Source organism: Hyaena hyaena, unplaced genomic scaffold (assembly GCF_003009895.1).
Source record: "Hyaena hyaena isolate Hyena2069 unplaced genomic scaffold, ASM300989v1 scaffold_66, whole genome shotgun sequence".
NCBI classification, from domain to species: domain Eukaryota; kingdom Metazoa; phylum Chordata; class Mammalia; order Carnivora; family Hyaenidae; genus Hyaena; species Hyaena hyaena.
In genome coordinates this window covers 2,129,386-2,143,805 of record NW_024080696.1, presented here as the reverse complement: position 1 = coordinate 2,143,805, position 14,420 = coordinate 2,129,386, and the positions used below count along the sequence as shown (strand labels likewise).

The 14,420-nt window shown below is 45.2% G+C and overlaps 1 long non-coding RNA gene across 1 annotated transcript in view; it reads right to left on the bottom strand.

The window, feature by feature from the left end:
- Nucleotides 1-8,508, bottom strand: part of LOC120231868 — a 208,920-nt gene extending 200,412 nt beyond the window's left edge. Inside the window, exon 1 of the long non-coding RNA XR_005528442.1 lies at nucleotides 8,181-8,508. This is a non-coding gene — a long non-coding RNA (uncharacterized LOC120231868). The remainder of the gene's footprint in view (nucleotides 1-8,180) is intronic.
- Between the last annotated feature and the right edge of the window lie 5,912 nt (nucleotides 8,509-14,420).

Genomic DNA, 14,420 nt, shown 5'->3' with positions numbered 1-14,420 from the left:
AACAAGGGGACTAGTTAAGGGCACTGGTGGCCAAAAGCAACACAGCAGAGAATGCAGAAGGACAGAAGGAGGACGGTGGAAGAAAGAACTGAGCAAATCTTGCTTAGCTTTATGGTTGCAGAAAGGATCATCATCCCTGACACCGATCTTCCTAAGGAGATGATATGAAAAGTAAGGGTTAACTCTAAGTATGTCTACGTTTTCCTCTTGCTGAGTGGGTAATAATATCTTTATAGTTAATTTCTTTTTTTTTTTTCCCACAGTTTGACTCTTCAGGGCTCATTCATTTCCATAATATGGAATCTTGAACCCATATAGATATTCTACAAATCAATGCAAGTAATTCTCATACGAAATCAGCTGCTTTAATTTAAGCTCATCATTGTTTGCATAGAAATCTTTATGCACTCATCTGCTTGATTTTTTTAATCACTTAAAACCTCCAACAGTGACACACTAAGCATCTCCTCATTTAGCCATCTCCAAAATTTGAACTAAATACTGAAAAATAAGCACAATACATTCATATGCTAGATCATTTTCCAAATTGAGCTTCAAATGTATGCTTGATGTTCTAGTAGCTCCCAAGAATAATGCCTCTTGACTAAGGAAGACCAACGTGGATGTCCAGCCCAGGGCAGAGCTGAATCAGCATTCTAAACAGTGACCCTGCAAACCTGAGGTAATCAGGGTCACTGCCAAACCAACTGCCTAGCTGAGTCCTTTAAAACCATTCAAATCCCCAGTTGAGAGTTGCAACATGCTAATCTGGCAAGATAATCTCTTCCTGAAATTGACTAAAATGAGAGCAAAGGTTACCTCCTTTTATCTGTTACTAGTAGCTAATATTTCTAATTAGGGGCTCTAATGGAATTGGTTCTGGATGAAATTCTTCCTCCTGGGCAGAGTCATCTACCTATTATAGGAACAGTTTCTTTCACCTTTCTTACCCTCATTTAAAAAAATACTAAAAACAAAATCTTCTCTTAACAAGAGGTAGAAGCTTGTACTACAGGAAAATCCTGGGGACAGGGCCATGGGATTCATGTTGTTTATTTCTTCTTCTGTCTTTATGTCACTACTTCTGCTCTCTGATGCCCAAATGGACAATTAGACCTGAGGAATGAAATTATTAGAAAGTAAATCATATGGAGGACAAAAGGTCTACTCATTAAAGTTCACTGACATATTATTTCCCAATTTTATCGTTCAGATAGACATCAACAAAATGGCCAGTATTTCAGAGTGAGTTGGCCTATATTTCTACTTCTGAGAACTGCTAGAGAGCAAAAAGGAAAAGTGGGGGAGGGGGTGAAATAGCATGGCAGTTAAGAGAACAGGTTGTAGCATCAGATACCTCGTTTCCAATCTTGGCTCTACCTCTCATTAGCTGGGTCATATCTGTGCCTCAGCTTCTAATGATCACACCCAGCTCTGGGTTGTTATAAGGATTAAATGAGTTAATATGAGTAATACACATAGGAAGCTCCCAACACAGGCTAGCTATCATCCAAAGAAAAAGAGTTTTAGCACACAGTACAGTAATTTGTTTTAAATAGATAACATCAAAACTCCTAAATTGTGCTAAGAATAGTCTAAATAATCCTTCTTGGGCTGCAGAGTGGGGAAACCTTCTTGCTCTGGGCTAGGCAGGGGTTCAGACAGAAGCTAGGCTCACATTTTCGTTAAAGATCCTTGCCTAGGTCACACACATACCAGTCAACTGGGAGGGATATCTGTGTAAGTTCTAATCATTTAAATATTGTCAAAATGACCATGAATATGCCCCCCCCCAAAAAAACACGCTAACTTGTATTGTTTTCCAACTATGAAAGTGAACAGTATTCTTGGCAATTAATTCTGTTTTTATCAGGTTCTAAAGACACAGGTAAATAAATCAATTTTGGACTCTGTATACAGGAATCATTATTTGCCAAAATGGTCCCAAGGGTTTATATCATGGTTTATGCAATACTCCAAAGGGCCAAAGATAGTAGCGATTAATAGGATTACGAGGCTAGGAGGAAATGGCAAGCTCCAAGTTTCAGATGGGCTCTGATAGGCAGCTCATTCCGTAATTCCTCAGGAAGGGCTGCCCCAACTTCCCAACGTGGTCAAATCCCCCCATTACACTCTCTGGAATGGAATACCTTTCTTTACAGAACATATAGTGGGTGATCTGTTACTACCCTAATTAATGTAATCTCTCCTACTCCATGGCATTCTTCACTAGGGCAGGGACCAGAACTGGATTTGCACCTCCCACCATCTTCCACCAAGAGTACTATGATCACCTAACCCCATGCCTGCCCCATAAAAGATGATCAGTAGATGTTTATTTATGGAATGAATGAGGCATCTATGTCTAAAGAATGGCACTTCTGAACACTTGACCCATTTGGTTGCATCCCTGAGGTTCTGTGGTTTGGGTGAATACAGAATGGTAAGAAAATAAACACTGCCACTAATGTGTGGATACTGGGATACTAAGGAAGCTTCTAGTCTAAGCCTTCTGAGTCAGACTCATGAAAAGTCCTGAGGAAACTCCTGAAGCATCTGCAGAAAATGACAGGTGAGAGAGAAGAACAGTGCAAGACTGGAATTAATGGAGGACCTGGAAACTCAAATAGATTTCTTCTGAAACCAACCTGGAGTTTGTCCCATGCTAGCTGCAGACTCAGAAACAAATGGAAACAATTAGAAAAAGAACAGGAGGACTGGACAGTGGAGGATTTAAATGCTTGGGGAAGGAGAAGATGAAAGCAGACACAAAGACAGGAGAGAGCCGGCAACCAAGTGCCAGATCTCAGGGGCATCAGCAGTGTGTCCTCCAGCCTTCAGGAGACGAACAAAAAGTCAGTGAGGAAAATGACACATCTCAGAACCAAAGGACAATTTATTATCAGGCTAAGGAACAAAAGAGAAGTTAACCAGGGGAATATGCTGGAGAAATGATGATTATGAAGTCACTGGGGAAGACTGAGAGACATTTTGGCTGTAACTCCAATGACTAGAATGAATGACTACGTGAAATGCTTTCAGATTGGGGAGATTTATTATTTTGGAAAAGATAGCTCAAGGAAAGACAAAGGCAAAATTCCTGCCTGATTTGTGAAGTAGTGCCACTAGTAAGGCAAGGTTCAATTTCCATATTCTTTAGAAAAGAAATGGTCCTTGAAAAGGACAGAGTAGTGATTCTGAGGATACTTCCAGCTTTAGGCAGCATGCTGATGGTAAGATTAGATTTCAGTTTTAGGTAGACTGACATTTGAAATTAACAAGAAAGAAAAAAACGGGAAGGAAAGTTAAAGGAAAAACCCTGAATTGACAAAGAAAACTACTTTTCTATGAAATGGTGTCCCAGACCACAAAAATAAAAAAAGAATATTCTGGGCAATCTTTCTAAACTTAGAAAATATTTAGTTCACAGCAGGTTTCAGTTTGGACTTGAACAATTTGTAAATATTTACATAAAATTTAAAGATGGGCCAGGAGGAGGTCATTCACTGTTACTGACAAAGCAGAAGCGATTTTCTGTCATTCCCAGGGTCTGCTCTGCCTAATGTAGCTCCAGCTGTGCCAGAAGTTTATATTCTTTTCCCCCAAAATGCAAATTTTCATAACCAGCCCTAGCTTCTGATCCTCTAGTGCCTCTGCAAGGTTTCTATGTCACTGGAACTTCTGTAACATCCATTTGGTAAAAGGAGAGGAACAGAGAGGCAGATGCAATGTCTGCTGTATAAATGCAGATTTTGACAAAGATGTTGCATCTGGTATTGTTCTATGTTCCTTGTACACGGCAGTAGGAACCATGTCCTCTGTTTAGTGTGGTCTCTACTGCATATCCAGTCATTGACTCAGGGCTGAACTGTACATACAGGATGGGGAATAGCCTTTAGACAGTCAAGAAAACGATTACTGCATTCAGGTGAAATTCTTTACAGCATAAAATGAGAAAATTCCTCTTCTGTAGAATGGGCACAATGCCTACTTTACAAAATTGCTTTGAGGAGTCAATGAGATATGTAACAGGTAAAGTAGTTAACACTGTTTCTGACACATATTGAGCCTTCAGTAAATCACAACTATTATTTTAGTGGGTGTTCTCAAATGTCAAATTATCATGTAGGTCTTTAGGCATTTAATAGCCAAGTTACTCCATTTGATCAATAACAACTAAGTAGAGAACAGGTTATCTAAAAGGAATGGATTATGTACCTGCAGAGGATTATCACAGTGTCCATGATGTTAGGTGTTTCGCCTTTGATGCTGCATTCTCTATCAAAAAGAAAGTTATCAATCCCTGAGTGGGCCTCAGCATTGATTTTAAGTTTTGTTTTTTTTGTATCTTTCAATTTTGTGGATAGCTACAACCATTTATTTGGTGGAGACTCAAAATTATCTACTATGTGCTAGGCCTTTAGAAAGTAGCCAAATATAGCAATACTAAACAGTAAGAAGTTTTTATTTCTTCAGTGGTAGGAGAAAGGCTACCTATAGGCCAGCTTTAGCTATTGCATACATTCTGATTCAGCATTAAAAAAATTTTTGAGCTAGTATTTTAAACTAAGGGGTTCCACATAAAACTCCAGATATCCAGCTTCTCTTGGATAAACCAGACGACATGGCAACACAAAGCCAGTATTCCCACCTATTCCCGTGTGGCAACAGTCAACAAGAAGGTAAGACAAAGTAGTGGTTCCCTGCCCCTCAATGCTATCCCTCCACTCCTCACCAGGAGAGTGAAAAATGAAAACAAAGTGCTCCCGAATTCAATAATTACTACGGATTTCAAGATGATTAACAACAGAAGATTCAACCAAGTGTGAGATCCTTCCGAGCAGGGGTAAGGGTACAACAGAGCAAGCACATGCCCTCGAACCTAGTCTTGCACCACACCCCCTCAGCAAAAACAGTAAGGGTATTTATTTCCCTAAGGAATTCTGTGATTCATTCGGTAATGAAGCCAGCGTTAACAACATGCCAGATACCATACCCCCCTGAAATCAGAAGCACAAAAAGTAGGGGAGTGAGGCCCAGCACAGCTGAGCTAGCGAGCGAGCCTCTAGGATCTCTCTCCTCTCTTGTTAAGGCTGGATCCATATCAGAGATACTAAGCGTGAGTTAATCCAAATAAAATTAAACTGCTCCCAACAATATAGATTGGCCTGAGCTCTATTGTTGGCATCACAGGGGCCCCGATCATACATTCTGAGAAACAGCTCACAAGCGCTAATGAGTAAGTCCCATCGGCTGTGCAGACAGTGGGCCCAGAAGTGAAGGGCTGGCCTAGGAGAGATTTGAACATGAACCTGACCATCTGGCTCTCTGCAACTCACTTTGATCACAAAATGAATTGCAACAAATTGAAGAGCACATGGCTAGAGTTAATTGTCTCATCTGTAATCTGAACCCACTTTTAAGCAGTTATTATTACCCTCTATCAGGTGGAAACGTTTCCTACCATCACTGCAAAGTGCATTTCCTGATGAACTGTAATGGATCATTAAATTCCATATCTGAATAACAATACGTTGCACTTCTGCAGTGCCTTTCATCCAGGGATTTCAAGGCAGTTTGCAAATAATTAAGCCCCTCATACAGCAGCCAGAGGTGAGTGACTGGAAAGAACTTGCCTGAAGATACTGAGTCAAAGGCATGATTCAATAGATAGGGAATAAATGGCTTCCTCCCAGGCATTAGCGAGACTGAAAAGTGAATTGGGGCAGGGGGAGGAGGGGTTTGTTCTGATGCCCTCCCTCCCTTTCTGCCTAACCTCCTCTTTCTCTATGGCAGATCCTCACATGCAACCTACAGAGAGCAGAAAAGTAACTAACAAGGGTATTTATAATTTAGCTTATGAGTTCAGACATACACATGTATGAAGAGAATGTTTTCCCCTATAATCCTGGCATATACAAAACGAACTGACATTTCAATCCACCTGCAGAAGCAACAGATACCAGAGGAATGAACTCAACACACTTATGATTACCAAATGTCAAACCTAAAACCTTCCAAAATGCAAAATGAAGATAGATATTGCCCTGCAGAAGTTAGAGTGCATTCTAACAAAAGTACTTTATTCCATGATTGTGTATTCCATTTTGGCGACTCCCCCCACTTTGAGTGACATTCGTTTCAGGAAGAGCAAATAGGACAGAACTGGGCAATCTGCTTCTCTAAACCAGAACATTAGAAGGGAAAAAACATTTTAGCTACCACAACTTTTGTGGTGAAATTATAAAGTCCCGGAAAACTGAATTTATAATGGAAATGCTGACAGACCTTTCACTGGCGCATTCTGGGCGCAGCACTGTAATTTAGCAATCTCTCTTACAGACTAAAGACTAATTCTAACAAGATGTCATTTTGACTCACGTTTATTACTACCTGCAAGAATGAAAAATGCCATTTACTCGGGAGCTGCTGGAGAACCAGGGTGGGGCAATCTCACATTTTAAGCAAGACGCCCGCTGCCTTACCAAAATAGCCCTCTCCACGGAGAGAGCGGCAGCCTTTCACGCTCAGCTTCTTTCATGTCAGCCAGAGCCTTCGCAGCTCGACATGCCTTTCCTACATGTTACATTTTAATGATCTGAGAAAACCGTTATCAGAGTTAACATCTCTAATTTTACTCTAAACAGACAAAAGCAAAATATCTCATTAGGCATCATCTAATCTGCCAAGGTTCCCACTAGGCAGAAAAGGATTTTTATCTAAAGTAATTGCCCTTTTTAGTTAAATACACTCAACAGATGAAATTTACACACACAGTGCGACTGCAGCAGTAGACAGTGGAGGTGAAAACCAAGGAACGCCCCGTCTTGCTCTCTGAGTCTGCGGCGCGGTAGGGGGTGGGGCGCCCTCGTCCCTCCCATTTCTCGGGGGCCGCGGGTCGCAGCGGTCTTGGTGACCCGGCGCGAAAGCTGCGAGGCGCGCCTTCTCCACATTACAAAACCATCCGGACAAGCGCCTACACTGGAACTTGCCCCAAGTTGTTAAACTCGCCTACACGCCAGAAGGTGCTGAAGACACTCCGCACGTCCACAACCCCCGAAGCCAGGGGTGCGCGGCCCCTTTCACGTGCATACACTCGGCCCTGCCCGCTTCCTCCCACGGTTCGGTTCCTCTGCAAAATCCTCAGCCAGATCCAAGTGGACGAGATGCTCATTCGAGTCCCCTCTCGCGGGCAGCTGGGGTAGTCCATGAGCGCCGCCCGCCGCCCTCTCCAACGGCACTGGACTACTGAGCACCCACCCGTGAGAGGAGTACGAAGCGATCACAGGGAGACTTGGCATGGGGAGGTGGGGAGGTGTCCCCTGGACAAACTCCTCTCCTAGATGGAGCTTGGAAGCTGAAGTGTGGGGAGGAAGAAGAGGGTGTGTGCGCGTTGCACTCTGATTTCGTGTAGAATCATGGGGGGAGGAAGGTACCAGGTTTCTCGCTCTGAAGGCACGAACCCCTCGGTTCGAGCTCCCAGGGACGCATTCCGGTAACGCGGTCACTGGCCAGTAGGGATTCCACCCAGTGCGCTTCCCAGCATCTGCGCTGCGAGCCTCCCGGCTTGCCTCTTCCCGGGACTCTAAACTTGGGCTGTGATGCCGCGCCCGTCGCGGAGGTCTCAGCTACCCAGCGGCGACTGACAGCTGAGCGCGAAGGCGCAGCGGCTGCAGTCCCGGCGGAGCAGCCCCAGGCGCGGACCCCGCCGGCAGCTAGGAGGCCGCCGGGCCTGGCGCGGGGATCGCGGGCTGGGGGCCGAGAGCAGGGCCGTGGGTCTGACAGCTGCTCCGGCTCGCGCGGACGCGCGCCTCCCTCCAGTCCGCCCTCCCCACGCCTGACTTATTACCCTCTGCTCCTCCTCCCCCTGCCGTTCCAAAACACCCGTCGACGCGAGCAAAATACAATGCCGCCTCGCCTGCCGTAAACAGCCTGGCGAGAGAGCGCACAGTCGCCGCGCCGCGTCCGCCGGCTTGGCTCCCACCCCCTTCCCGTTCCTAGAAAATGCCATAAAAGCGGGCAGGGCGCTCGACAGGCGGCTGCGCGCTGGGCTGCCGGGGCTCCCTTCCCGCGCCGCGTCCCCACGCCTCCCCGCCTGCCCCGCGCGCCCGCTCCCCCCGCTAACTTGCCCCGCCGCCCCGCCCGGCGCCGTGGCCCGGGACCCGGGGCCGGGGACTCACCTCGCCAGAGAACTTTGCGTCCTTTTCCGCCTCCTCTTCCCAGTGTCTTCCCAGCCTGCAGCCTCCTCCCGGGAGCTGGCGCGGTGGGCGGTTCGGGGGTCACCGAAAGCTCTCGGAGAGGACGCGCATCACATGGCAGCTCGTTCCCAGCCCCCGAGTGTGCCGGGTAGGGGGAGGGGAAGGGTCGAGGGGAGGCCGGAGAGAAAGCAAGAGCCCGGCGGCCGCGGGAATAGGCAGGCGGGGTGGAGAGGGCGGCGGCGGGCGCTCACGTTAGCGCGGCTGCGGCCGCAGCCCGGGTGTGCACGGTCGCTGCTGCTGCTGCTGCTGCTGAGGCGGCGGCGGCTCGGCGCTGTTTGCTCCGCGCCGCGCGGCTAGCGCTCTCCCCGGAACGCCCACACTCTCAATCGCTACATTGTTGACATTCGGCGCTGACGTCACCCGCTCCCCATTCACAATAACTTTACGGGAGCCGGGCAGCGCACCTCCCCGGCCGCTGGGGCGCCGTACGCCTGGCGACTAGCGTAAGCCGCTCCGCGAATGGCGCTCCGGGGGCTAGGGTGGGGGGCGAGGGGCGGGGGCGGGCGCGCGCGCTCCGCCGGCTCGCGGGAGGGGGCGCGCCTCAGCCGCCGCTGCACTCCCCGCTTTGTGCAGCCGCGCGGCGGGGAGAGACCCCTGCTCCCGACCCGGCTGAGCGCCTGGCCGGGTCCGGCCGTGTTCGGGACTCCCAAGGGCCTTGAAAGGCAAGGGTTGAGGGTTTGTGGGGGTGGGGGGAGTGGTGAGGGCTGGTGTGGCACGTGGGGAGGGGTGCAGAGCCCAGGGCCCTGCCCTCAAGCAGAGGAGCCAGACGTCGAGACCCGGGATTCCTGGGTTGCCTAGCGTTTCCCAGGAGGGGCGGGAAAAGATGCTCCGTGGGCCCCCACCAAGCTAACCTGGCCCCTTCATGAGGGAGGGTGGGGCGAGGAAGAGTAGCTTCCGACCCAACAGAGACGGTGACGGTTGAATCCTTCACCCGAGGGCCTGGGCGCGTCCCACTGAGCGAGTCTGTCAGCTCCCATGACTTGGTTTTAGAAGGGGCGAGAGCGGTTGCGAAGTGTAAATGGAAAGCTTCGCTTTCAGCTTCAGCCCTAACTCCTCCTGGGTTCCAGCCTCTCCCCTCCCTCTTACTTTGGAGGCTGCCAGGGTGTTGCTTCTGTACTTTAAGGCCATCGTGTGGCTGCCCTGTCAGAAGAAAGCTTGATGGTGGTGAGGATTTTACAGAAAGTAATTAGGACATAGAGTGAACGAACATTTGCAATGAAAGAAGGTTGTGTTAGCGCAGTGCTGGTGCCTGCAACTTTACCCCCGCCAAGGCCAAGAAATTCTGCCACGTTTCCCCGAACACCTATAACTTGGCCCCCTTGTGTACAGGCAGTATTCCATATTATTACATGTGGTGCTGATTTTTAATGAATATTATAAAACTTTGGCTCGCTCTACTGAGAGAAGGATCATAAATCCCCCCTGTAAAATGGGCACTGGCATATGCTGAGGAAGCAGTGAAGCATTGCGCTGGGAGCCTTGTGATACCAGCCAAAGTGTTACTCTGAACCACCTTGATTTGAGGGCAGAGTTTTATTTTATTTTATTATTTCATTTTATTTTATTTTGGATTTTTTTTCTTTCATAGTTTATTGTTAACTTGGTTTTTCCATATAACACCCAGTGCTCATCCCAACAAGTGCCCTCCTCCATCCCCATCTCCCCCTTCTCCTCCCCCCCATCAGCCCTCAGTTTGTTCTCAGTATTCAAGAGTCTCTCATGGTTTGCCTCCCTCCCTCTCCCCAACTATTTTTTCCCCTTCTCCTCCCCCACGATCCTCTGTTAAGTTTCTCCTGATCTACTTATAAGTGAAATAAAAGGCCCTCATTTTGACCATCTGTGTGCAAAAGCTAAGAGATGGACCAAAGGAAGCTCAAGGGGCCAAGCTAATTTTTCTAACAGCATTGCAGAGCTTCTCATCTACATAGGTCTAGAACCACACGGGGAGTTTTTCTCTGCTAGCCTCTATGGTTTTCAGACAAAGAGAAGCCTAAGAGCTAGAAGCAGTTCTCAGTCTCCTGACTTTGGGTCTAGTGCCCCTTTTGACAAAGCACCCTGCTTCTGAGTTCCCTTCGTGGCCCCCTGGAAAGGACAGAGAATACTGAGCTGTGGTCTGTCCTGGCAGGGCCAGTCCTTAGTCTTTTGCATGGTGATGTTTCTGCATTCCTCATTCCTGTAAGTATGTGAGTGTCCGTGTGATAACTTTCTGCACTTTAATAGCACCAGGAAAGTTTTTTTTCTAGAGCCATGCTTGAGAAGAGCCTTGTGATGGTCGTGCAAATTCATTTCTTTTCAAGCAGGCCATGGCTACCCTGCTGTGAGGAGTCGCACACATCAGTGGAGGATGTGGAGGAGGGGAGGAGGGGGACGCTGCTGCAAGCTGATCTTGCCACCTCGCTTCTGGTCCCAGATGGGTACAACAAAGACTATTAGGTCATTTCAGTTAGTCTATCTGCCAAAGGCTCAGACTGGAGTTTCTTAGTTTGGAATTCTCATGTATGAGATGGGACAGCAATTCAAGATGAAAAAAAAAAAAACAAAACACAAATGAAACCGCGATAGATTGCATTACCTAGTCATTCAAGATGATTAAATTCCAACTAGTTGACTTCTATAGTCATGTCCAGTACTGAAATCATGTGCCTGCCTCTGTGGCTGTGAGTAAGACGAAACCATTGCCTTGGAGGCACTTGAAGCCTAGTAAGGAGTCAGTTATTTCCTTTTCAATGGTTAGAAGTAGGTTACTTGAATTAAAGTCTATAAAACAAATTCAAAATTAGTACTGAACACTCTTTTAACAGTACCACCTCAGAGATTAGTCCATGGATGGCTTTAGCGCCCTTATGGTGAATGCTTGCTGGCCATTTCCCGAGTTTGTGGTTCTGCTCTGGAGGCTTCAGGCATTTACAAAGTGAAACAGATGCAGGTTTTTCGTTCTGTATATGCATGATAGTAACTGGAATGGAGGTCAATTTATTTCCAATGTCTGCAACATTCAACCTTTTCTGATATACTTTTTTTTCTTTATAATTACATGTGTGCACTGATCCAGAATATGGACTTCATCTGTGATACATTTCTAAGCAGGATATGATTTCCAGAGATAATAACTTTGTACCATAGCATTGAAGTCAGTGAACATTATTTCTATTAATCTCTCTGATTTGATAAAATAAGATAGGAAAAATTATTCAGGGAACAGGGGCACCTGGGTGGCTTAGTCGGTTAAGCGTCCGACTTTCGCTTAGGTCATGATCTCGCGGTTCGTGGGTTCGAGCCCCGCGTCGGGCTCTGTGCTGACTGCCAGCTCAGAGCCTGGAGCCTGTTTCAGAGTCTGTGACTCCCTCTCTCTGACCCTCCCCTGCTCACGCTGTCTCTCTCTCTCTCCTAGAAATAAATAAAACATTAAAAAAAATTATTTAGGGAACAAACAAAAAAATGAGCAAAAAAAGACATGAAGAAAGAAATGAACAGTTCAAAAGTTTTTTATTTTTCTTGCTCTCCAGTGCCCTATTAGAGGACCTGATGGTGCTGAGAAGATATAACAGTTCTCCTTAGGCAGAACAGTAGGCAGAATTTTAAATATGATACTTTGAATAAGATATAGCACCACAAAGTTAATGTCCAGTGGGAGAGAACAGAGTGAAATGTTTAGAGGGGGAGAATGCCAAAGCCAGGAGGAATCAATGTAGTGAAGGAAGTTGTTAAGAAGAAACTGAGTTCTACTTGTTGAGCAAATTCCTGAGAATTATGACTAATGTTTATTATTTCAAAATCAGATGTTTCAAAGTGTATCTAACCCATAAAACTTCAGCACAGGTGAAGCACTGCACAAGTGACACTTGGGAGAACTGGTGAAATTTGAATAGCTTTGCTAATCTGTTCAACAATTTTTGAGCCACCTATTATGTGGCGGGCACTGTTCTACGAAGACATATTGATGAATTCTTATTGTAGTGATGAGATGGCGACGGGAAAGGGAGACAATGAGTCTGTGTGTGTGTGTGTCTAATATATAATATACAAATGTATAACTATATATAATAATATATAGTCAGTATTGCATAAAATCAATTTGTGTTATAATATCTGGGGGTGAAGAGCATTGTGAGAGCAAATACAGTGAGTAGGTAAAGGAGTTCAGAAGTGATAGGGGTGGCGCCATTTTAAGATAGGGTGGTTGGGTCAAGGAAGGCATCCCTGATGAGGGAACATTTGAGCAGAGATACGAATGAAGTGAGGGAGCAAGGTCTGAAGCATTCCTGGGGAAAAACTTTTCAGATATGGGGAAGAACAAATGGAAGGGCCCTGAGGTAGAGTGGACTTGGCATACTCCAGGCATAGCAAAGAGGCCGCTGTGCCTGATACAGAGGAATGGAAGGAAAACAGTAGGAGATGATGCAGAGGGATAGCCAGCAAGGTTATAGCTTGGTAAAATGAGAAGGCACTTTTAGGGGTTTCTGCAGAGAGAGGACATGACTGGCCTCAATTCCTAAAAGATCATTCTGTTTGTGAAGTGGAAGAGGAGGACAAGTGTGGAAGCAGAGACTATGAGGAAGCTATTGAGATCAGCCAAGAGAAAGGTGATGTTAATTTGGACTACAATGACAACTATAAGTGGAATTTAGATATATTCAGAGTAAGCCAGACAGGACTTACTGATGATTCCATTGTGGGTGTGAGATGAAGAGGACTCAAAGGAAATTTTGGATTTGGGCATGAATAGCCGGTTAATGCACAGAGAGAGGGGTTAACTTCTGGAGGGAAATACCTTGAGTCTGGTAGAGCCTATTCATCTCTATCAACAGGAGAGAAAGCAGCTCAGGTAGGGGCGTGTGGGGAGGCTGGTCTCTGGCGGTGAGCTATCCCTGTCTGAGTGATTCTGTCTTTGATTCTGAGTGGACTCAGAAGCCAGATGATCAACTAATGGTGGCGGAGGGAAAAGTGTGGAAGGGGAGGAGGGTGGAGAGGGGTGATCTAGTGCAAGATGATATAGCAGGATTACTGGGTAGCACAGAGGTGCTTTGAGGGCCACCACTAGAGTCTTTATAGACATACAACTGTCAAGAAAAGTTATTTCTCATTGTACCAAGTCTCACACGTTTTGAAATATAATCAGTGTATTCCAAACTAGAAAGCGTTATAATTCTCCAGTGTAACTAGGATCATGCAAAAATTTTACTCTAGTTGCCATGAAATTTGGCTGGCAGCCTTTTTTCTTCGTAACCACCCATTCCTCTTATTTGTCCCATCTTTATCTACCCCACAGATCACTTCAGTTCCTAAGAAGGACTTTGGAAATAGTCCCTAAGAGGAAAGGATGTTCTTACATCATTATCTATAGTGACTAGCCCAAGATCTGCTTCTACAATAAAGAGTTGAGGCCACTATTACTAAAAATTTAAGTGATATAAAATAATTCTTTAACATGCATATCTGTTGTGCTGATGAGAGATGAAAAATTGGAAAACTTTGGATCCCATCCTCGATGAACTTAAAAAAATCTAGGCAAGTAGTCAAAACTAATATAAATGAAACAATTGACAATATAATGATTTTAGAGTTAATTAATTTTATTATTTAATGTGTTACTTATTAATAATACTTAAAATTACTTACAGAGACATTCTACTTACTGGAATTTATACTAATGAGAAAATTAAGAATGTACAGAAAGATTTTTAAATAAATAATAGCAAAAACAAAATGGAAAATTTTAAATGCCTTACAGCAGAGAATTGGCTAAAAAAATTTTTGGTTCATATGTAAAATGGAATACCACAGATTCATCAAAAATTATGTTGAAGAAGTATGTATATTGGCATTTTAATGTTTTATTAGTACATTTTAAAAACAACTTGCAAAACAGTATGATTTAGGAAAAACTAAGCCTTAATAGAAAAAAGTCTAGAAGGAAATACATAGTGTTAAAGTGGTTCTCTCAAGACGAAGAGCTTATGAGTGGTTTTTCTTTGTGCCTAACTGGTTTTTAAAATTTTTTTCTCTTAATATAAATGTATTACTTCTCTAATAAAGAAAGCTAATAAAAGTTATAAAATGCAAGACATGTGTAATTAAATTCTAATAAGAACGTAAATGTTGTAGGTGTTAAGAGAGGGAAAAAATTTATGAGTGCTGGAGCAGCCAGGAAAGGTTTCACAG